General features: G+C 35.0%; 1 pseudogene; it reads left to right on the top strand.

Annotated features, from left to right (window-relative positions):
* Window positions 1–1207: 1207 nt before the first annotated feature.
* LOC149562742 (uncharacterized) lies at window positions 1208–26327 on the top strand (annotated as a pseudogene).

The following is a 26327-nucleotide window of genomic DNA, read 5'->3' as shown; positions in this document are numbered from 1 at the left end:
TTCCTTGAAAAAAAATATAACTAAAACTACTAGTAGACCATCATCACCTCCTAAAACTAGGAGCCGTATTATGTTTTACAATCTTTAATCATCCCTAGAACCTTAATCCCTTCTGCAATAACAATCATTCCTATGAGCTATAGATTAGTAGTAATGGCTCACAATCAATCCTAGGGTGCTACAATAGGACCTCTACAACTTGTAGGAAATTTGGGTAATTTACCTAAAGGAGCATGAGAAATCCTACCTAGATTTAGTAGGGATGGGAAAAAATCACCTAAAGAACATTTAAATGCTTTTAACATAGCATGTGGAGTCCTGGTTGTAGCAATAGAAGATGTTGCCGTAAGGTTTTTTACTCAAACTTTGATAGACTTAGTAGTAGATTGGTTTCATCACTTACCTAATGCATCCAATACTTCTTGGGATACTATGAAAGATGCTTTTGAAGCTAGATTTAAATTCGTCGAAGATGCAAATTCTTTGCTTATGCAATCGAGTTAGATGAAGAAGCAGATACATGTACCCATGAGGGAGTTTATGGCTTGATTCAAAAAAGAATTGCATCAAATATCCATGGAAAGTGTACCAAATGGTGAAAATGAAAAAGGTTTCTTTTTAAACATAATGCCCCAAAATATTGCATTCCCATTGAAAAGAGAAAATTATCAAATGCTCGTGGCTTCCCAAACCCTTGCTATAGAATTGTAGGATGATCTCATTATATCAAGAAAATGGAAGAGAGAGGTCCAAGTACCAAATTCTCAAGCCTCTACATCATCTTCCAATGATTCACTTGTTTAGAAGTTAGTCAATGATCTTATAGAAATTAAGAAGAAAATTCCCAAAGGCTCTTTTCAGTATCAAGATATCTTAAGAAAGTATCAAAATCATAATGCTACTTCCCAAGGGAAACAACTCACTTTACCCCCTAGCCAAAAAATATTGAAAATTAAGCCTCCTCCCAACAAAAATTACATGTGTGTCTTTCACCTTTCTAATGATCATGAAGGAGCCATTTGTCCTGAAAGTATAAGACACTAGCAGCTTGAAACTAAAAGGGAAATAGTAGTGAATATGGTAATATAGAAAGCACCTTCCAAAGGACCTGGAAACTCTATAAAATGCTACCTTGAGTATGAATCTGACTGTGATAGAGGTAGTGATATTCCTTGCTTCATGTTCAGTACTCATTAGAGGATAGAGGATGGAGAAAGTTGATTCTCAGCCCAAAAATGCTACAAGCTTAGCCCAAGCAAAGGATTTTAAAGAAAGAGAGGAAGGTGAGACTAGGACACCTCAATCACAACCTCATATTCCTCACATTATGAAAAGGTCTAACCCTAACTCTGCATTTAATATAGTTGAATTTTGTAAAACATCTAGAATTCAAATATCTCCTACTAAGTATTTGAGGATGAATCCTAACAAACTCAATAAGCTTATTGAATATGTGAAATGTCCCTTTACTGGTTTTGTATGATATTTCCAACCTCTAATCAGATATTTAAGATCAAACAACTAATATCACAAAGATCCACCAAATTTCTCAAGAAACCCCAAATCGGGTATGCTGAAAATAGTGTCAAAAGCTTCACAACTTGACAAATTATTAATAAATCTGAAAATGGACATTTTTACAGAAATTTTAGCACCATAACAGCCTACAAAATGAAATTTATAGATCCGTATATCCTTTACACAACAGTTCACAAATGTAGGACAAAAACTATGCTCATCGGGCTCCCGAAATTAACACAAAAATGCCTGGAAACACCACAAAAACACTAATAATCTATCTCAAAAGTTTAATCAAATCCCAATAAATATATTCAAATCTATTTTTAACACCTTAAAGTCTGAAATATAGCAGAAACCCAAACTGATATGAAATACTCAACTGAAAACACCAAACTCATACAAAAAGCACACCCGAAAACCCACAAATCTGCACTGTTCAGCACAAAGGAAAACTCTATATGAGCATGCACATGGAATGGCTTCAAATAACCATCCTTAGCCTTCCTAAAAACCTAAAAAATCCCATTCTTGGGTCTCCCTAGAAACTTGCAAACTCTCGTTCTTGGGTCTCCTTCTCCACAGGTTTGGCAACCTCTGAAGAATAACAAAGAATGAGCAAAAATCAAGTTCTGGAATGAGCCCAGAATGCCTCCAAACCCCCTAAAAGAGGGCATAACCCTAACTCACATCCAAGAGGGTTTAATAAAACATATTTTAATAATAATTTTTATTTATTAGTCCAGTTGCTTCCAAATATTATCCCCTTTTGCTAAAACTTCACCTTTTTGGGCCTGCCTGCCTTAGCAAAGATTATTATTTTTAATTATTTGAAAATGGGACATGACAAGTCCTCCCCTCCCAAATATTTCTTGTCCTCAAGCAATGGCTGAACAATAAACCAATCAATCCACCTGGATCCCAAATGTAGTCATGAACTATACTACTACCAATTAACACAGGCTCCTGCAATATCCTCTGCAATATGACCAAGAGGAATCCATAATCAAACTGACAATTATATCTCAACCAAACTCCAAAATGACCACTGCCACAGTCAAAAACCCATGAGACACAAACTCTTAGAACATCAAAATCCAAGTAAAGTGGACAGATCAAACTACCAACATAGTAAATACCATCAACGCATCCCACTGGCCTATACGGAATGTACAATACAACTCTGCAACAATGGTGAATGCTCTCAAATGAAACTATACCAATTATGGAGAATCCACATGCTGTACAACTCCTGCAGTCAGCACAACTCTACAAATCACTAGCCACTATCTCATAACCATAACTCCCATGCACTGCTAATGGTGAAAAGACATTACAAGATAAAGAGTAAGAAATGGAACCCAAACCAAATTTTCTTGCCATTAACTCCTCAAAACAAGGATCAAATGCTAACTGATGTACATACCCTACAATATAATGTTGATTAAAAAAACCAACTTTAGTCAACAGCTCACCATGAACAAGTGATACAACCCACTATGACTAATCACTAGCTAAGTCAGGAGATGTCATAGCCAAAGGAGTAGAATCAATAACAACACCCACTAAATAATCACTCCCAAACTCCTACTCTAAGTCACATATTATCAAACTGTCAACTGTAGAATCTATCACCATGTCATGCCCATCACAACTCTCATCTTGAGGCATCAAACTGTCCCATAACTGATGATAAGCACTAGGAACCAAAGCACATCTCTGTATCATCATCTCATCAACATGGTCATCAAAGGTAAATTGATGAGCGTACCTCACAGTGTAATACCAATAGAATGTGCCAATCTTAGTCAGTGGCTCAGACTATAATCTAGATGAAACTAGCTACAATTGATCATTAACCATGTTGGAACTGACTACTACCTCTGAAGATATCACCAAGGGAGTAGTATTACTAGTAGGAACCATGCCAACTGCCGACTCACCAACATCACACATGATCTTTGATACATCTCTAGTCTCCATGCCATCAGTACTAGAGGCCACCACCATGTCATGCATACAACAATCTGCTACAACACCCAACTCAATTGAACCTGACTCTAGTGGGAATTAACCTGATATGCCAATGTTAGTATCAAGGATGGATGCATCCCCATCTCCACTATCTCTGACAATCTCGACCATGGACATCCTTAGATCACAAAACACCATAGCTTGTGACTATATAGAATCAGGTAAAGACTGTAGTCACTCTAACTCCATGGTCACCTTAGGTAAATGAAATTGTGACTCCTTGAAAGCCAACTGTGTACTCTCAAGAATCTCAGAAGTCACCTCAAGCTGCTGAGTAAGCTCACTCACCTCATCTTCCTTGGCCAACAATGCATCATATGCTGTATTGCCCCACTCCATAAGATAATCTCTATCGGCTACCAACTGCATATAATCCTGTCTCAAAATTCAGATAGCCTCCCATAAAGAGTGGAACTCTGTCAAGGAAAGATAATTTCCTTCCTGCTCATCACTAGTAGGAGAACCCCACCATAAACTACTAACAACTAACGAGCAGCATCAAAATGCTGGAAAGTGATAGAAATGTCTTGGTCACTAACTCTCAATTGATTAGACACATGATGACACTGGCTTGACTATGTCCTACAAACCTCCTCTAATGCACTATCTAAAGGAGTATCCTCAAAGTTACTAGTCTCTAGAGTATTACCATCCATGTCCTGTGAATCAACTCTAAAGCTCATATCAACATACAGAGTATCAAAAACTATAGCACTGCTGTCCAACTCCTCTATACCCAAGGAAACTAAATCTTCACAACTACCCACTGCATCCTCCTACATGTCATCAATGCCAATATGATCCTGGGACTCGTCTGTACACATTGCCAAATATGAAAGATCATCAACACATTCCAGCAAGTATGGTCGACTAGATATATGAACAAAGCCCAACACTAGTGTATAAAAACTAATACCAACATCGGATAAGCTCTTGGCACAAGAAAAGACAACACCATGCAATCTGCTAATCAAATCCATGATAGCACCCAAACAAACACTGCTACCAAAAAGTGTTAAAGATCTCCAGTCAACTAAATCCCAAATGCCAATATCTCGAGTCCATATATGTAAACTATAATCATCTGGTAACTCAAGAAAACTCCTCACCTGAGTAATATGACCAATACCAACTAACTCCACATACCTGTCATGATGAGATAATGAAGTCAAAATACTGTCTTTGTTCACTTTCAGCTAGCTAGACAAATCATGTGAAGTACTACCAGTCTCAACCTCATGTGTCAAAGCATCTAACTATTCTTGATACTCTCTCTTAGAAAAGTCATGAATGCTTAATGTCTGCTCATCTCTACTAGGTATCTCACCATCATGCACAAAAAAATCCTCATAATCATCATCCTTGAGGTCAAATATATCTATCACTCTTTGACTAAAATCATCAAATGTAGTTACCTGATCATGACCTTGAGTAGTCTTTCCATGATACCACCAATCATAGGCTGCATCTTCCAAGTGTAGACTTGCAATTTGAATAGCATCACTCTCCTTCATGGGGTTAAGTGTGAAGAAGCTCTGTAATTTCTGTAGCCATGCTCTAGCTGAAATTTTATTTGTTCCATCAAAAGTAGGTGCTATAAACTTGCTTATTTTATTTTTGAGCTCTCTTCCACTTATGTCATGCTCCCTTCTGTACTCTTTCTTGGGCATCAAAGTGTTCATCATATCCACATATTCTCCAAAAGGAACTAAACTACAAAAGTCATCATCTAAACCATTGTAAGTAGCTCTTAATGTAATCAAGTTACCTGTAACCTCTTCCATGGGATTAAGGGCTGGATTTGGCACTGGTGGCTCATCTGCATGCAGAAAAATAGTTTTTGTTGATTGAGAGGGTGTGAGTTTCAGATTTCTTGACTCCTCTAAAGTGCTCACTTTCTCATTAATAGATGCAACTCCTTGCAATTTTTCTATCAATATTTGCAAAGCCTCTCTAGTTTCTGCCAAACTATCCACTATTTGCTTCTGAGTATTTTGGATGTCTTGAAGGAATTTCTTTGCCATCTCATCTAGATTAGCCATACTTTTTTCGTTCCTTGGAATTTATACTTTTACTTTCAACTAGAGGTTTAATCAAAATTTCTTTATTCTTTTCTCACTATAAATATCTCTTTCTCTTTCACTTAGTTGCATGCAACCATAAATTTTGACATGCAGCTGATTAGAAGCAACATGCAACCACAAAATTCACCAAGAACGAACATGAAAATTATTAGAAGTAGAATGCAATAATAAATTTTGACATGCAAAAAATTAGAAGCAACATGCAACCATAAATTATGACATGCAAAATCTGGGTAGTTGTCAAAATTGACATGCAAGATCTGGGTAGTTGTCAAAACTGACATGCAAGATCTGGGTAGTTGTCAAAACTGACATGCAGACTTCTACAAACCTTGAGGCTAGCAAGATCATGGCTCTGATACCACTAAAATGTCCCTTTACTGGTTTTGTATGATATTTCCAACCTCTAATCAGATCTTTAAGATCAAACAACTAATATCACAAAGATCCACCAAATTTCTCAAGAAACCCCAAATCGAGTATGCTGAAAATAGTGCCAAAAGCTTCACAACTTCACAAATTATTAATAAATCTGAAAATGGACATTTTTACAGAAATTTCAGCAGCATAACAGCCTACAAAATGAAATTTCTAGATCCGTATAGCCTTTACACAACAGTTCACAAATGTAGGACAAAAACTATGCTCATCGGGCTCCCGAAATTAACACAAAAACACTAATAATCTATCTTAGAAGTTTAATCACATCCCAATATATATATTAAGCTCTATTTTAACACCTTAAATTCTGAAATATAGCAGCAACCCAAACTGATATGAAATACTAAATTGAAAACACCAAACTCATACAAAAAACACACCCGAAAACCCACAAATCTGCACTGTTCAGCACAAAGGCAAACTCTGTATGAGCATGCACATGGAATGGCTTCAAACTCCCATTCTTGGGTCTCCTTGGAAACCTGCAAACTCCCGTTCTTTGGTCTCCTTCTCCACAGTTTTGGCAACCTCTGAAGAATAACAAAGAATGAGCAAAAATCAAGTTCTGGAATGAGCCCAGAATGCCTCCAAATCCCTTAAAAGAGGGCATAACCCTAACTAACGTCCAAGAGGGGTTAATAAAACATATTTTAATAATAATTTTTATTTATTAGTCCATTCACTTCCAAATATTATCCCCTTTTGCTGAAACTTCGCCTTTTTGGGCCTGCCTGCCTTAGCAAAGATTATTATTTTTAATTATTTGAAAAGGGGACATGACAATATGCTCATCAACCTTCATCTAATGTATCTATGAAAAAAAAAAGTGAAGCCTCTTACAATGAAGAAGCAAGAACTTCAAAGATTTATCATCACAAAAACTTGGTCCATCCTAATAAGATTAGTCCAGAGTTGATCTGTTGAGAAAAGCCAAATCGATTTTATGTGTCTCTTTACCTCCATAGTTTTAAGTTAAGCAATTGTATAATAGACTCTGGTGCTTCAAATAACATAATCCTAGTAGTAGTGGAAAAGGCCCTTGACCTTCCTTTAACTAAAACCTTTGGCAAGTTTTATTCAATGGACTCTAAACAAGTACCTTTAGTAGGTCAGATCAAAGATGCTCAGGTTTCTTTAGCAGCTTTCCTAGAAAAGAGAATGGAGCTCACCATTCTAGTAGCTGATATCCCCACTAGTTATGGCTTTCTCCTTAGCTAAACTTTCTACCAAATTTTGGGAGGAGAAGTCAAGATGGATTGGTCTCAAGCCATTATACCTGTAGGGAAAGAAAAAGTAACCCCACTCGCTGAAGCCAAGTCCAAATATATAATTTTTCCATCTGATGATCCAAAATCTCAAATTCTTTATCAAGAAATTGATTTTTCTAATTACTTGATTATGCTTGAAAATGAAGAAACAAGTATCTAGTCAGAGGTAGTGATTTTACCTTGGATATTGGAATTTTATGGAAGTTGTTGCCTAAGTGGGTCTGAAGCTAGTGTTGTCTTGATATCTCCTATAGGTCAAAATTTTCCTTCTTCTTTCAAGTTAGCCTTTGAAAACACAAATAATATAGTAGAGTATGAGGCTTTACTTTTGGGGTTAGAAGAGGCTAAAAAGAAACATGTTAAGCTACTAAAAGCCAAAGGTGATGCAAAATTGATAGTAAAACAAGTCATAATTTTTTCTCTATGAAAAATGAAAGGTTGAAACATTATAGGAATCATGTATGGGATGAAATTGAAGATTTTGAGGCCTTGTCAATAGAATCAATACCTAGGGAACTAAATTCTAGAGCAGATTCCTTAGTAGTATTAGCTTCATTATTTATCCCTCGTCTTGATTTTGCAATTGATAAATATTTAGTAGAGATCATTCATAAACCAAGTGTCCTGGATAACTATAATTCTTGGCAAGTATTCAAGGATGATGCACATATCTATGATTTCTTGCAAAGTATGGAAAAATTTGCTACTAATTATTTTGAAGTCTCTGAATCAGAAAGTAGAAAAATTTGTCCTAATTCAATAGATGGGAAAATAGAAAATATAGTGCAATTGAAAGGGAACATGATACCTAAAGGTCTAATTGAATTGGAGAAACTCTTCAAAGAGATGCTTTCTTAGCCCAAAGCTCAGTTCCCCAAGAAGTGGAGAATTACCAATATGAGAAAGTCAACCTAGGTGATAATCATAACCCCAGGATGATAAACATAGGAAGCTACTATGAGGTAGGACAAAAGGCTAGATTCACCGAATTGCTAATGGAGTATATCGATGTTTTTTGCCTAGTTTTATGAAGATTTGAGAAGATGTTCAAGAAAGTACAATTCAAACACTATATTACCTTGAAGCCAAATATTGCTCCTTTTAGGCAGAAGTTGAGAACCTATAATCCAAAGGTTTTAGATACAATTTTCAAGGAGATTGATGAAATGCTTAAGGCTTGTATAATATTCCCCATACATCACTCTACTTGGGTGGCGAATATAGTACTAGTAAGAAAGAGGAATGGAGAAATAGGAATCTACGCAGACTTTAGAAATCTGAATCAAGCTAGTCTAAAAGAAAATTTTTCTCTACCTATTACGGATTAGATCCTTCAAATAGTAGAAAGCTTAGAAATGATGTCATACCTTGACAGTTTCTCTAGCTATAATCAAATAGAGGTTGCTAAAGAAGATCAACATAAAACAACATCCATAATTTCTTGGGGTACCTTTGCTTATACACAAATGCCTTTTGGTTTGATAAATGTAGGTGTAACTTTCCAATGTGCCATGACCTCAAATTTTGGACATCTTTAAGAAAAGTGCATTACAATCTATCTTGATGATATGACTATCTTCTCAAAGAGGCAAAAGAAACATTTGAAGTATTTAAGGAAAGTCCTTGAGAAACGTAGAGAGCCTGGCATCTCATTGAATCCCAAAAAGTCAATTTTTGTTGTAGTAGAAGGAAAACTATTGGGACACATAGTTTCCATGGAGGGGATCGAAATTGACCTAGAAAGAGTAAAAGCTATTCAGTAGCTCTACCTGCTGGTTAACGATAATGGTGTAAGGTCTTTCTTCGGCCAGATCAATTTTCTCAAAAAAATTGTACCTGATTTTGCTAAGACCATACAACCCATGGCAAAGCTCCTAAGTGAGAAGAAAAATTTCAAGTGGGATAACTATGAAATTGAGTCATTTGAAGAAGTAAAGAAAACTATTACAAAGGAACCTACTCTTTTTTGTCCAAATTTTAAGGACTTCATAATGTATTGCTATGCATCTAATCATACTATGTCAAGTATGCTATGTCAAAAAAGTGAGAAAGATTAAGAGGTACCCATTTCCTTAATATGTGTTCCTCTTTAAAAACATGAATTGCATTATTCCCTAGCTAAAAAGTAGGCATTTTCTATTGTCAAGGTTGTAAAGGGTATTACATTCTGCATTCACATTCTCTAGTGTATGTACCATCTACAATAGTTAAAAGCATCCTTACATAGCAAGATGTAGTGGTGAATTACAAAGCAACCTAGGTGTTAAAGGTACAAGAATTTGACCTAGCTATCAAACCAACCAAACTAGTTCATGGTCAAGGTCTTTGCAAACTTATATCAGAAAATAAAGAGGAAGAGGCTTACCCTAGTTGCTTGATAGTGGGCTTGAAAGATGAATGGTATTTTGATATAGCATATTTTCTAACCTATGGGGAATGCCTTGATCATGTAAAAGGAAAATATAAAAGGAGTCTCCAACTCAAAGCAACTAGGTTTATGATTGTTGATGATATCTTGTATAAAAGAGCTATGGGTGGCATGTTCTTGAGATGTGTCGATACTGATCAATAAGAAAAGTTACTCAGAACTTTCCACAATGAAGCCTATGGTGGACATTTCTCATCCACAATAACAGCCTTTAAGATACTTTGGAGTGGATATTATTGGCTAGGTATTTTTAAGTCTACTTATAAATGGGTTGGTAGTTGTGAAAAATGTAAATTATTTACAAGTAAACCACAATTAGTTGCATTATCTTTGAAACCATTCATCATAGAAGAACCCTTCTAGCAATGGGGACTTTACTTCATCAGCTCAATCAATCCTAACTCAAGTGCTAGTCATACTCATATTCTCACTACCATTGACTACTTCACCAAATGGGTTGAAGTGATGTTTGTGAAATCTAAAACATCTGAGGTGTTCTATAAATTCTTGATAGAAAACATTCTGACACGCTTTGGGGTGCCTAGCAAAATAGTTACTAATAATGCTCAAAAATTTTCATCCTGAGAAATTTAGTTATTTTGTTCTGATCATGTTATTATATTATCACATTCTTCTAAGTACTTTCCTCAAGGTAATGGGTAGGCCAAATCAACTATTAAAAATTTGATAAATATCATGAAGAAGTTGGTTGATGAAAACGGTAGAGATTGGCATAAACGCATGTATGAAGCAGTGCGGGAAGATAAAACTTCTCCTTAAAGAACTATTGGTATGACCCCATTTGAGATAGTATATGGATTTGAAACACAATTATCTTTGCCTCTAGAGCTTGCTACTCTAGATCTACAAAAGAAAATTGAAGATGGAGTGTTCTCTACTGCTATTGAAAAATGGGTATTATATCTCCAAAAGATTGAAGAGGAAAGAAGAGAGATAGTGAATCACATCACCAATCATCAAGCTAGAGTAAAAAGGATTTTTGATCGAAAAGCTAGGGCTTGAAAGTTCATGATAGGAGATTAGGTGTTGCTATGGGACAAGAGAAGAGAACAAAAGGAGCTCATGCAAAGTTTGAAAGCCTCTAGAAAGGACCATTTGTTATATCAGCCGAGTTGGATTCCAATGCATTCAAGCTTAAATATCTTAATGGTGATGATCTAATCCTATAATACAATGGATAGGATCCTATGCTTTTCAAGTTCTAGGTCTGCTTTTTATCCTCATTGTAAATACCCATTTCCCCTGCTCTATTTTGTTTCATTTTTTTTGTTCTGTCTTTTCCTATTTTCTGTGTCTTTAGTTTAGGTCTGTTCTTTTTGGTCTGAAGAACCATAGTTTCTAAGTCCACCTATGATCCCTTCTAGCCTCATTCCCTAGTCTGAGCCAATTGTTACCATATCTTTCCCTTGATGTGCAAAGTTACCACCCAAGTGACATTTTACAATGTGAATTTGAAGTTAAAGCCTGATTTGCTTCAAGTTCAAGTTCAACTTCACTCTTTCATTTTTGTCTCAACAAAGTGTCCTCCCCATTGACCTAGGTCCACTTTTTGAAGTTGAAGTTGAAGTGGAAGTTGATTCAAACTTCAACTTCAACTTTGAGATTTTTTGATGTGTGCTTGTTTTCTTACAGAAAGTACATAGTGAGATTATAAACTCATCTTTATGAGTCAAAGGAATGGGTTCCATGTTAAGGTGATATTGAAGACACAAAAGGTAATAATTATGGTAATTATGAGAAATAATGCCAAAATATAGTTATTTAATGGAAAAGGTGGTGCATGGATTTTGTGATATCATGAAAGGTCGAGCTACATGCAGATTTGATGGGCATTAATTGAAAATTTCATTAGAAGTATTGTCAAAATAAAGGTGTCACATATATAATAGATTTTCCACCTACTCATGTCTATTCTTGGGTTTTTGAGAAATCACTCCCTATAATTACCCCCCTTGTGTTGTACAAGTTCTCATTTAATCATTTTGAGCTCTTGATGTCGACTGGTAAGCAAGGAAGATGGAAGTTTGAACTCAACCAAAAATTATAAGTGCATTATCTCCCACTTTGTCATTTTCGTGTTTGGCTTTCACTTGAAGTGTTTTTGGTTTAGTTATGTAAATCTATCTTTTAAATTAAACCATGATGCTCTTTCATCCCAAAATTCCTAAGATTGAAAAAAATTTCCTTTTGAGCTCCCTTCCTAAAATTTAGGATACTTTCATGGTAAATAAAAAACTAGGGGATGTAATTGAGCGAGTGAGGGATGTTTAGTCTAGTCTCGTACGTTAAAACTTAGCTAGTAGTGGTTTCTTGGAAGTTGTTGCCTTCCCACCAGCTATTGAATGCCTAGAACTAGTAGTGTGCAAATCACTATGACCCTAACACCAGATGCATAAAGAAAGCTTTAGGGGAGGTGTTAGTAAGAATAAGAAAGACAAGTGTCAGTGCAACCCTAAGAAATCCCTCATAAAGAACCCTATGAACCATGGACCTTTGAGGAATATGAGCATCTATATCATGAAAAAAAGAAAGATTATGACTCCATTGTGGCTCAAACTTGGTTGTTGAGACTGACTGAAGGAGGATCAAGATTGCCTAAGCAATTCACAATTGAACATTTCATTAAAGAAATAGTAGACATTGTGTTACTTTTGAACAGGGTCAAAGGCAATGATCATGCCTTTCATTGGGAAAGTTGCATGTATCTTTTCATTTTGAAGATTGTTGAAGGTGCAAAATTTATTGAATGGGTAGATTTAATAGATGAGAATTTACATAGAGGCCTCATAGTGGTAAGTAATTTTAGCCTCTTCTTTCTGTATTCCTTCCTAGTATATATTTTAGTAGCATCCAAAGAATGGGAGGGACTTCCACATATGATCTAGATAGAAGAGATGACTATCTACCAATACTACAAGGACCTTCATGCAATTGAATCTTGCAAGGAATTTAGGAGGGTTAACAATGTCTTTCTTAGGGGGTTATTTTTTGAGCTCCAAGGTCATAACAATCATAGGCTATTAGAGAAATCCATGTAGGCTATTAAAATTTATCACAATTTTTATATTCAATTCCCTAAATTTATATATCACAGAATTGGGGGTTTTTCTGTTGAACCACTTAAGTTGCCACATTACTGTTTAGATAGTATTATTTTATCAAAGATATGTAGGTAGCTCATTTCTATGTTTGACTCCTTTGAGAGTACAAAGAATTCAATCGCATTCTTGTTCCCTATTAAAATTGGTCACTATAGATGTTCAAACTACAAATGGGCTAAGTTAGCACAACCTGCATTGTCACATTTATGCCTCAAACCATATACTCTCATAAAAGAGTTTGATTATGTAGGATTTTCTAGGGATAATTTTAGGCATGCATCTTCATTAACCCATGTTCCTCATCTAGAATATTATTGGGCAAATTGTCATAATGAATTTGAAGTCAGAAAGAGATTATAGTCTACATTGACAGTGAATCAAATCAATATGTTTAAGGTAAATCTCAATACCCACAGGATGAAAGAAGATGAAATCAAGGAGCTTATTGACCCATTCTATGTTGAACAAATTGAATTCATACCTATCCCTAAGCTTGAATGGACTAAGAGGGAAGAAGATGACCTAATGTTCCATACTTCAAAGGTGTTGAAAAGAACTAAGAAATGGTTGAAATCAAAGAATGTTTAATCAACCACTCTCAAAGTCCTAGAAAAATACTCGAGAGCTAAGTACAAAAAAGTGCAGTGCAAACCTAAGGCGATCTCTAACCTTGATGTTGCTGACTCTATTGGAGATTCTCCTAAAGCTAAAGCTAAAGTTGAAGTCAAAGTAACTCCCAAGTCACTTCAACTTCAAGTTCAAGAAGAGGTCCCAAAGTTTAGAAGAGTAACTCGTTCTAGCACTAAAAAGGAAACATCAAGCAAAGAAAAAGGGATATTTATAGTTGACCTAGATCCTACCAAAGAAAAGGCACGTTTAACATAGTCTCCTATTTCCCTCATGCTAATAATACCTCAGATCCTCAAAAGCCTCCTAAAAGCACTGGTTCTCAATCTGATGCCTTAGCCTTAGCAAAAATTTCTCCTATGGTAGGTAAAGAACCTACCACCCCCAAGTGGCTGGAAACTTCTATTGAGAAGAAATGGATTTTAGTACCAATATCCATGCCTATTGATGACATGGTTAGAAAATGCATGGGAAAGCCTTCAAAAACTAAAAGGGTTTAAATTGAGTCTATGTTGAACTTTGATAAAAACTCAAGACACTGGACAGCTAAAATAGCCAAACCACTAGAAGGTAGTTCCCATGAAAACCTCACTCCTTGGGACTATCAACTATCAAATATTGACCTTGGAAAGGGAAATCATGATGTTGATATGAAGATTTTCAAGGTTTCAAACAAGAAGATAGCAGATAGAGTTTGGAAGGATGCTGAGGACAAGCAAGAAATGCAAGAGGCAATATAAATCATGGCACAATATATCAATGCCATCTTGCATCTAGAACCCAAACCTTTGAATGAGATGTTAGCATTGGTGGATGTATCATCTTTAGCCAATCAATAATTTCTTGACAATCTAAAGAAGTGCAAAGTTGTTGCAAAAACATCTGAAGAATGGTTGTAGTTCATCCTAAAGGAAATTGAGCAACAAATTAGAATTTTGGACAAGGCTTCAAAGGAAACCACTATCATCATTAAAAAGGTGGAGTCCAACAATGAAGGTTTTGAAAAAGAAAGAAATAACTAGGTTAAGGTGGTGCTTTGGATTAAAGAAATTTAGGGATTTGGTTTGCAAAATTTTCAGGTTGAATGCCCTATCGCTGGCCTTAATGAGGAAACCTTACATGTCATTAAGGATTGCATCGAATGGAGGAATGAGGCACTAGTCTAGGTAGTCACCAAAATCAAAGAAATCTTGGATGGCCTCAGGCTCATGGATGAAGTCATTCAAGGTAATCTAAAATGATTCGGTAAGCATTGTGCACGAAAGGAGAATGACTCAGTTGCCCCTATGAAAGAACTAATCAGTGAAATCCAAAGGAAGTTCCAAGAGTTTCGAGATAAGATGACACCATGTAGGCAAGATTTCTCCAATTTTGCTCATACTAAGGCTATATTGATAATCAATTTGAAGTATTTGGAGATGCACACAGAGAAAATGACAGTTCTAAAGAGAGAAAAAGAGATTTGGAAATAGAGGATGGCATAAATCGACTTACCTCATTAGTCTATTATCTCTACATTTTCAACTGCATATGAGACCTAGAAAGCCATGAGAATTGCAGTCGGTGCAAATATTTCCTCCTCATGTGTCACATGATCAATGGGTAGTTGTTTTTCTTTCTTATTTTATTTTTTGATGCTTTTCAGTTAACATGATTGTGTTAATAGATAAAATTTTTTCTCTTGGCAAGGTAATTTTGGATAACTATCTAGCCCTATGCATTCTTGAGAGTGTGTGTTATATTTGAAAGTTAAGTTATAATTTTTGCATTCTTTTGGAATTATCTTTTTTGAATCTCAAAAGTTGTGGGAGGTTAAATCTTTGTTGTTTTAACACTGTTCCTTTATGTTAACATTCAATCATGTATATGATATTGATTATTAAGATCATGTGATTTTTAGCATCAACATTTATTTCATATTTTTGAGATGATTTTTATCTTTTAAGTATTTTTAGTAAAATACTTCTTGGGAAGATTTTCCCTTGATAAAGGAAGAACAATTATCTTTTCATAAAGGTTAGCTACACCTTGATTAATATTGAGTAAATCCTTAAAGTAGAGAATTCCTTATCAATACATAGGAATTCAATTTATTAGTTTGCATTTTTCTCCCTTGTTCAAATTTGCTAAAGATCTTGGGAAAAATGGTTCACTAAAAGCCATGAAAAGTGCACTCAAATGAGACAAGACACTACGCAAGAATAATAGGTGATCTTTTCTCCAATTCATTATCTCAACATAATCTTTTAACATGGGACAAACCCTAGAACTAAAAGGTCACACAATCATAACAACATAATAAAACCATTAGCTCCATTATTATTCATAAACATGCACTCACAAAAATAACACACTTTAGAAATAATAACTATACTCAGAATGAGAGCACCAATAGCATATATTATTGCATTAAAATAATGGCCTGGAGTACATATTACATCCATGTATTTATAAGAAATCATCTCCTCCTTTTGTGTTAGGAGAGAGAGTTCTTAAAATGAAACTCATGCTAAAAACTAATAAAACAAATCATATTATTTACAAACTAACTCTCTAATTGGTGCTAAGTAGGTCTCCACCCTTGTTTATATTCATTAGTGGGTGCATGAGCCTTTACATGACACAAAAAGTAAAAGAATGATAAGATAAGAAGAGGGAAGCAACAAGATGATCTAGGAGTCTCTAGAAGCTCTAAAAATGGAAGCTTAACCTTCTCTAGACATTTATGGGAGTTGAACTACTGTAAAAATGCATTTTTGGTGTATGGAATGCTCTAAATTAGGAATTAGAAGTTAACTATCAGTGCACTTCTTCTTCTTCAAAATTTTCAGCACACCTTAGTTAAAAGTGCACCTACCCACCTTATTGACAGGTTCCAAAAATTCAAAATTTTGCTAAGTGTTAAAACTAAATTTCTAGCATATGGATTTTATTCCTCTTTATAGTAAAATGATTTCTACATATTTGCACTTTATTTTACTACCTTCTTTACTACTTGGGTGGCTTTCAGTAAATCAAGACCCTCATGCTTAATCTTCACTATTTACCAATAATTGCTCACCTCAATCCTTGTTTCTACAAAATCTTCAAGCTTGGTTTCCAACTCCAATAGTACTTTTTTAGTCTTGAAGGTTTAGCTAATGTCATCTTTTGATGAAGCTACTTCAAATGTACCTTTTAACTATTGAACAACTAATATCTACACAAAAAGCTTCATCTTTGACTCATCCTCAAAAATCTCAATGCTACTGGCATTGTAGTACCTCTCTTCTTCCAAAGACTTGTCTTGAGCCTTATTTTTAATAAGTAGGATTTCTAAATGCAATCCCTCCATAACCTTATTACCTACTGATATCTTCTCTATCTAGTCATCTAACTTATCAAGTTACTTAGCCATATATACCTCCATTAATGTTTGATACCTTTGACCTTTTATTGATTTAAGAGTGTGTAGGTCAGTTTCCTAGGTATGAACTTCCTCTATTAAACCAAAATATTCATTTACTAGGGATAACCACTCAACTAGATGTGGTGGAATAAACCTAGATTTCCTTGTATAATCAACACACCTCTTTCTTCATAATTGTCACGCCACTGCTAACATGCTTCAAAAAATGGATCTAACCATGTTTCTTTTGTGCCTTTAATTCCTCTCTAATGCTATCACAAGAGTGATCTATGGATCTTCCAAGTCTATGGAGCCCACAATTTCATATAGGTAACCTCTTAATATCTCATTTTTCTTCCAAAGTGCTATCAACTTAGACTTATCCCAGTCCATATGCTTGAACACCTCCTTCATGCCTGTAGTAATCATCACTTTTTTTGTGTCTACCATGGGCCTTCCCAACATGATCTCCTTGATTTGGTAATCTTTAGGAGTCATATCCTTAGTATCAGCATGATTATATCCTTAGTGTAAGCATGTGGACGAGGAATGGTTATATGTGTAAGCAAGTCCTAATCTTGGTTCTTCATTATGAAAGCCAATGTTTGTGCATCACTTAAGGTTTTATCAAGATCCTTGATTGCTTTCACTAATTCCTTCATTCCCTCCCTAGCTATTAGGTCCAAATATCTTCTCTGGTGAATCATGACTTCCCTCTTTAACCATGTTAGTGTGGTGCCCATGGGATACATGTATTTCACTAAAGAAGTTGTTTCTACTACTGACCACTTCCCCTTATCAATCCTCTCTAGAGTCTTTACTTGTTGAGAAAGATCTAAAATTGGATTCTATTTATTTGGTTAGGCTAAGGTCCTAGCCTCTATATTATGAGGAGTTTGTTCATTCTCTTCAGGTATTTTCCCTTCCTTAGATACTTCATCGACATGTAGTTTTTGTGACTTCAATTCTTCTATCACTTGTTTTTATGTTTTTGTAGCTTGAGGAAGTGGAGTCACTGAGCCTTTGTCCAAAAATGTCAAATCTAGAGATGGTGGTGGTGCTATGCCTAGATATCCTTGAGGTAGAGGTGGTACTAGGTTTCATTTCTCTCCAAAGGGTTGACTCGTGGGAGTATCTCTTATTTTCTCTCCCACAATTTGAGTTTCCACCAACATAAATTAAAAATTAGAGAGGCTGAAGATGTTAGTTTATTGTCCCTACATATCATCTATCCATATTTTTTCTTCATCTTCTAAAGTTGAGACCTAGATAGGCTCCCTTAGATTAGATAGGGGTGTCACAATAGATATTTCTCTCCTTTATTACTCTGTTTCTCTAGCTAAGAAGGTTCTTTGACTTAAGGAGACAAATTCAATTTCCTCTCCTTCTTCTTCTACTTCCAAGATAGTCTTAGGTACTTGTGGTGATGGAATGGTTTTCTTCTTTAATCAATTTTTTTATGTCTACACCACAATTGATTCAATTCTTTCCCTTTTGGGAGACAAGGGAGAGGATTCTTCCTCTTGTGAAGCCACTAGTGGCATGCTCTGCTCCTCTCATTGTTCTTTGTCTATCTTCTCTTCATCAATCTCTTCTAGCTAGGGAGGGACTTGTGGCTCTTAAGCTTCAAGCTTGGCTTGAGTCTCTATTTTTTCAAGCTAAACCTATTCTTGTTGAGGCTCTTGGGCTTGAGCTTCCTACTTGCTTTCTTTAGAAGATATTCTCTTCCATTTCATTCCCCTATTGGGTTCAAAGTACTCAATCTCCTATTCATTTTGGTGTACCATTTTTGGCCTTAGTAGGAATTGAGCTAGGAAGGTGGGTACTATGAATTTTGCACCTTTACCCTTAATTGGTCATGTTGTGCCTTGAAGATGAATAGCCTAAGGAACTAGATCAAGTCTAAAAGGTTTCTTGATCCATTACTTTGTCAATTGGACTATATGTCTAGCTTGATGATTTATATCTATATTTTCATCCCTCCCTATTTATGCCTTCATTATGGGCCAATCATAGATCTTTTCCCTATTCTATAAAGGATCCATAATATCTTTGGTATCCTTTACCAAAGCCTTTAGAGAGATTTTTTTTCTTTAGCACATGTTATGCTAAATATAGAGTCACTATACAATAGTCCCTTATATATACATCATAGTCATGTATTGTACTCATCCAATGAAACCTAACACATCCTCATGTACAAACTCTTTCCATGCCAAGTATTGTAGCATCCCAATATCGTCAAAGTATGGGTGATAGGAGTTGTACTCTTCCAAGGCATATTTATCTCACTTAGAATCAAAGGTGACAATGTCTTTCCTTTTTTTCACCTTGAAAGTGTCGATTGCGATGGGAAATACCCATGTCTTCTTGTGTTGTCTCCTCACTCTATCATATGTAGAAGTGAGTTGATGCACAATCACCAGAAGAATGAGCCCATCTAATAGATATCTTGGGATCTTCTTTGGGTTTTCTAGAGTAATGGCTATCCTTAGATACGTGAAGGTTTTAAATTGAATATAGTATGAACCAATCTCTATGATCCTAGTCTCTACTTCTACTCACATTATTTGTACATAATCACCCTCAATGAACCTGATTATTGTGAAGATGAATCTATCATTCACCACCCTATATTATGTAATTTTTAGTGGGAGTTTCTTCTTCACCAATTGTGGATATGCCACATAGGGCCAAGCATTAGCATCTTTCATGCTCCCCTTCTTGTATAGGCCTAGGTAGTCTATAGTTCTAGCTACCAATAATTACACCAAAAATATGTTATATAGAATTATGGATTAGTTTTGATGGCTACAAGTTTCTCATCTAAGTTGTCACTTAGGGTGGCAACCTAGTTAATTGGCATCCTCACTATTCTGGTAGTTTCTATAAAATGGACCATGCAAGTTTGAAGGTGTCTTGCTATAGGAAATCCCATAGCTCTACTCAAAAGCACAATTGCATAACCACTATCATCCTTCATATACCCCCTTTTCATATCAATTTTACTAACTCTATGGCCCATGGGTGTTTGGTCAATTATGAATGAGATGTTGGTGTTTTTTGGACTATCAAGTACTCTAAACCCAATATTAGGATGCATGAGATGAAAACAAGCCTAAGGATTAGCTAATTCCTATGTTTATCAATATCAATCTTAGCTCTAAACAAACTTCAATAGAGTACACTAGACTCTCTACACTTTAGACTCTATAGGGCCAACAGGGGTGCACATCAGGGATATGAAGGTAATTGGTTACAAGATTTTCTCTCTTCACACATTTACTCACTTTATACTTCTTCTTTCAAACCTACCCCTCATAGCATATTATGGTTATAAATTCTTCTTGGATTTAAAAATAGACTCTCTAATCATAAGAGATAGTTATAACTAGAAGGAGAAGTATTCCAAGCAAGTGATGACCAAAAAATTTAGTTCTTCATTACATAATTTGGTAAATTAATTTTGGTTGACATGATTATTTTTCAACTATAAGAGCCATCAACTTGAAAGTAATATCAATTGATCAATGCCTTATCCATTGTCATATAAAGTCAAAATTAGCAACCTTGGACCTATTTAATTAACTAAAATGTCAATAGTGAAATCTGAACTTCATTCTTATCATATTCTTCTCACATATCCAAAACCCTACCACTCATTGAAAGAAATTACTTAATTCCTTGAATAAAAGGCAACCAATAAGAGATATACATATTATCCAAACTGCATTAAATTGAAAGAACATTATTCATTTCAATCTCAAGATTATACATACACTAGAAGGAGACAAACCTTGGAGACACAAATATGCATAATTTCCCTTTTGTATTACTTTCCTTGAAAATGAACACAATACTGATATGGACTAAAAATACAATGCAGAACTTGAGAACTATATCATTCATATGCACTTTATCATCAAGTTTACAAGACTAAAAATAATCATATAATTAACAAAAATGGATAGACTGTAAAAATGAAATAGAAATGAAAAATCTATAGATATTTGCCCCTAACTCCTCATCCAAGAAATCCTTGAATAAGATTGCAATAAGCTACAAATGGGAGAACCTATTAAATATGATTGAAAAGTAGAAGAAAGCCTACAAAGATTGTAGAAGATATTGCATTTAATAAACTTTCCATCACATGATCGACAAATTCAATTTGGACCTCCATGATGTTATGACACATAACCTATCATGAGATCGGGAGACATGAATATTACCCTTGTGACTAGTTTCCAAACCTAACATCATAATGTTAGGACATTTGAATAACATATGGTTTCCCACTCTTGGAAAGAAAAATTAGGGCAAGGGTATGTCTGATCGCAAAATTCAACTAGATTTTTCAATGGAAAATGGTAAAAACACAATCAAGTGACATCAATATAAATCCCTTAAGGAAAAAATTTCAAAATTGGGATAGGGCACAAAACTTGACTATGGTTTCTCTAAAAATATGGAACAAATCAAAACATAAGCACTAACCCTACGTAACAAAAATCAAACATTTTCATAAAGGATTTTTAATTTTAGGTATAGTGAAAATGAGGGCTATCAGTGGCTCTATCTAGGGATGATGGATACTTGTATCCATACAAGATTTTAGAATCTTTGGTTAAAGTGGACCACATACATGAAAGCCTTGGGACAACTTTTTAAGACTATACAAGGGTATATACATATACATAGAAATTACAGACATATGTAGATGAATTTACAAATTCACAAAGATATAAAAACCTCACTATTGTTTATAGAAAATAAATACCTTCAACAGAATTATTTTGTCAAGAATTGTCCATGAACTGGCAATTCAAGAAGGTTTCTTGATAATTCATTGATGCAATATGAATCCTCGCCCTAAGTAGAAGAAACCATATAGGGACCAAGCTAGATAGGATCAAATTTTCCATGTTTTCCCTTATCCTCTATCCTTGCATTCCACATTAGAACAAGATCATTTGGTTCAAACTTTCTTTCCACTACCCTCTTGTCATATAAATTCTTTGTTTGTAATTACAACTTTATGTTCTTGGTAGAGGCCTCTTTTCTTGTTTCAATCAACCCAGCCAATTTATCCATTCTTTCCTGCATATCATCAATAATATCTTCATCATACATCTAAGTGTAACTATATAGGCCTATCAAGTTGTTTTGAGGCATTCTGTCATGAATTCTATAGACAAGGTCAAAAGGTGCAACACCTTCTTGTTGTCATCATGAGTTCTCTTTACAATTTTCAACAAGCTTTTGTTTATGGATTCATTCTATCCATTTCCTTGTGGATGGAAGGGTGATGAAGCTGACCTGGTAATGCAATAATTATCACAAAAATTGATAAATTTATTAGATCTAAAACACATAGCATTATTAGTTAAAATTCTCTCAGGGCATCCAAATCTTGTAATGATATTATGTAGCAGGAAATCATTTGTCACTTTACTAGTAGCCTTTCTTGTAGGGATAACTTCTACCCACTTGGTAAAGTAATTATTTTCAACTAAGATCCATGAGTAGCCACTATTGGACTTGGGTGAGATTTCACCAACAAAATCCATCTGCCACTGTTGAAAGGGTGTGTTGGGACTCAACATTGCAGCCCTAATTTTGAGTACCATTGAAAAATCAAGCTCTTTAAATGCTTTTTGATGCCTATGTACCTGGTTGTACTTGAGAAACTTATGAGGTGTTTAACATTTCTAGAACCTTTCATTCAGTGAGTCTATGTGTTCCATGAAGTTAAATTGACAGTATGAACTATCCCATGAAGTCTTATTTTGATCATTTGTCAATTCTGCATTTTCACCTACGTGTCAAATAGTGACAATTTCTTGTGTTTGCAATTGAGTATCTCACACCTAGTAATGTTTCATGACTCACCGCTTTACAAGTATTTAGTGTCCATACTAGAGAACCTATGTTTCATATTTTGAGTCATTTTGATCCGTTTGACTAGGTTTTGAATCCCTTAAAGTTGGTCTTTTAATGTTGTCATGCTAATGTGAATTGCTCAAAATTTTGGAAGGCCCTATTTGACCTATTATAATTTTGACCCAATAGACTGAAATGATGAAATTCCTTTTGCATTGCATTTTAGTGGTCAGAGACTTTCTATATTTCAAGTTTGAGCTTATGATGAATCCATGTGGATCAGTTTTCAAATGCAATTTCAAATGCAATTTCTAACTTTTTATTGATGTAAGCATATGCAAATCTGTTAGTACCCCTGTTCATGATGTCATAACTTAAAATCTATGATAGGTGAGATTTAATGGATTGTACCATTGTGTTGTACTCTAAAAATACTTTAAGTGTGTCAATTTTCAAATCATGACGAATCCATCTCCGCACTTTTCCAGGTCAATTCCATTTGCAAAAAAATGCTTTTCTGTTATTGTTTCTAGTGATCAAATTTGAGTAGCCCACTTTGACCGCTCACCAAATGCACCCAGTTATTTTTCATGAGCCCAAATCATAGATTTATAGTCTCCCCATGACATTAAACCAACACCCTAGTTTTCATTTTTTGAAGTGTTAGTTTGCCTTGTTTTCAAAGCCAAATCCAAACACAAATTATATGTTTCTGACATGTTTACTTGTAGGTAATTATGAGAGGGAAACTTTAACAGTCAATATCTTTTGATTGAGAATTCTTCATGAGATGGCTTCTAACAAGGTGCAAGTATGTGGAATAGAGAATCAACATGTTTGATTTCAAAGCTTGCTCAATAGTTTTGGTTAGTTTTTAAGGCCAGTGAAAGGACCTCCTTATGCAAAAGTGACAGTTTGCATATCAATGGTAAAATGGGTGTAAAATGATCGATCAGTGGTCAAACTTGGTTCTAATCAGTATGATGGGTTTAATAGTTTAGTTATTCAAAAACAAAACAAAATTTAGTAGGACCCACTTTTGGGGCCCAACTAATTCTATTAGATTATTAAGGCATTGGGATTTTAAAATGTTTTAAAAAGGGAAGGAAAATATTATTACAGTAAGGTTTCTTGTGCTATAAAACTAAATAGGTTGCATCTTGGGTAAAGGTGGTAGTATTATCTCAAAAATGAGGAAGAGAACAAGAGAAAACATTTGTATAATGTCAAAAGACAATCTACCTATAATTATCACAATTAGATGGTAGGGTGATGAAGTTAACCTGGTAATGCAATAATTATCAAAAAAATTGATAAATTCATTAGATATAAAACACATAGCATTATTAGTTACAATTCTCTCAGGGCATCCAAACCTTGTAATGATATTATGTAGCAGGAAATCATTTACCACTTTACTGGTAGCCTTTCTTGTAGGGATAACTTCTACCCACTCGGTAAAGTGATTAGTTTCAACTAAGATCCATGAGTAGCCACTGTTGGACTTGGGTGAGATTTAACCAACAAAATCCATCTACCACTTCTGAAAGGTTGTGTTGGGACTCAAAATTGTAGCCCCGATTTGGAGTACCATTGAAAAATCAAGCTCTATACATGCTTTTTGATGCCTATGTACCTAGTTGTACTTGAGAAAGTTATGAGGTGTTTAACATTTCTAGAACCTTTCATTCAGTGAGTCTATGTGTTCCATGAAGTTAAATTGACATTATGAACTATTCTGTGAAGTCTTGTTTTGATCATTTGTCAATTCTGCATTTTCACCTAAGTGTCAAATAGTGACAGGTTCTTGTGTTTGCAATTGAATATCTCACACCTAGTAATATTTCATGACTCACCACTTTACAAGTATTTAGTGTCCATACTAGAGAACCTATGTTTCATATTTTGAGTCATTTTAAGTCCATTTGACTAGGTTTTGAATCCCTCAAAGTTGGTCTTTTAATGTTGTCATGCTAATGTGAATTGCTCAAAATTCTGGAAGGCCCTATTTGACCTATTATAATTTTGACCCAGTAGACTAAAATAATGAAATTCCTTTTGTGTTGCATTCTAGTGGTCAGAGACTTTCTATATTTCATGTTTGAGCTTATGACGAATCCATTTGGATCAGTTTTCAAATGCAATTTCTAACTTTTTACTTATGTAAGCATATGCAAATCTGTTAGTACCCCTGTTCATGATGTCATAACTTAAAATATGTGATAGGTGAGATTGAATGGATTGTACCATTGTGTTTCACTCTAAAAATTCTTTAAGTTTGTCAATTTTCAAATCATCATGAATCCATCTCCACACTTTTCTAGGTCGATTCCATTTGCAAAAAAATGCTTTTCTACTATTGTTTCCAGTCATCAAATTTGAGTAGCCCACTTTGACCACTCACCAAACGCACCTAGTTATTTCTCATGAGCCCAAATCATAGATTTATAGTCTCCCCATGATAGTAAACCAACACCCTAGTTTTCATTTTTTGAAGTGTTAGTTTGCCTTGTTTTCAGAGCCAAATCCGAACACAAATTATATGTTTCTGACATGTTTACTTGTAGGTAATTACGAGAGGGCAACTTCAACAGTTAGTATCTTTTGATTGAGAATTCTTCATGAGACAACTTTTGACAACGTGCAAGTATGTGGAATAGAAATCAACGTGTTTGATTTTGAAGCCTACTCAATTATTTTAGTTAGTTTTTAAGGCCAATAAAAGGACCTCCTTATGAAAAACTGACAGTTTGCATATCAATGGTAAAACGGGTTTCAATTGATTGATCAGTGGTCAAACTTGGTTCTAATTAGTATGATGGTTCAATGGTTTAGTTGTTCAAAAAAAAAAAAAAAAAATTGGTCGGACCCACTTTGGGGCTCGACTAATTCTATTAGATTAATAAGGCATTGGGATTTTAAAATGTTTTAAAAAGGGAAGGAAAATATTATTACAGTAAAATTCTTGTGCCATCAAACCAAATAGGTTGCATCTTGCATAAAGGTGGAAGTATTATCTCAGAAATGAGGAAGAGAACAAGGGAAAACATTCGTATAATGTCAAAAGAAAATCTGCCTAAATGTGCCACTAAAAATGGTGAGCTTGTTCAGATTGTTGGAGAATTTGATGTTGTAAAAGAAGCTTTAGTTCAAATTTCATCTAGGCTAAGAGCCAATATTTTTAAGGATAAGGATGGTGGTGCAAGTGATAGTTCTATAGTTCTTTGATCTTTATCATTTCTTAATATGCCCAGTGGAGTTCCTACCTCTAGCTTTGGAGGGCGGCAAGATTTGGGGTCACTTGGTCAAATGTATTCATTCTCTAGTTTAGATTTACAAGGAATAGTTGGAGGAAGGCTTTCATTTGGCTATGGAAGTTATGGAAACTTGTAGACTGGTGGAGCTAGTGGTTATGGGGTGCTATCTAGCTATTCAACAAGCCAAGCATCAATTGCCAGATCAAATAATTTAGCACTTCAAACTCCCAACATCAGTGCTAATGTTTACTTACTTAAGTGTAGTGATAATCAATGA

Source organism: Cupressus sempervirens, chromosome 4 (assembly GCF_028749045.1).
Source record: "Cupressus sempervirens isolate cs-2001-9-10 chromosome 4, ASM2874904v1, whole genome shotgun sequence".
Classification (NCBI taxonomy): Eukaryota; Viridiplantae; Streptophyta; class Pinopsida; order Cupressales; family Cupressaceae; genus Cupressus; species Cupressus sempervirens.
This window is presented reverse-complemented; position numbering and strand designations above follow the sequence as displayed.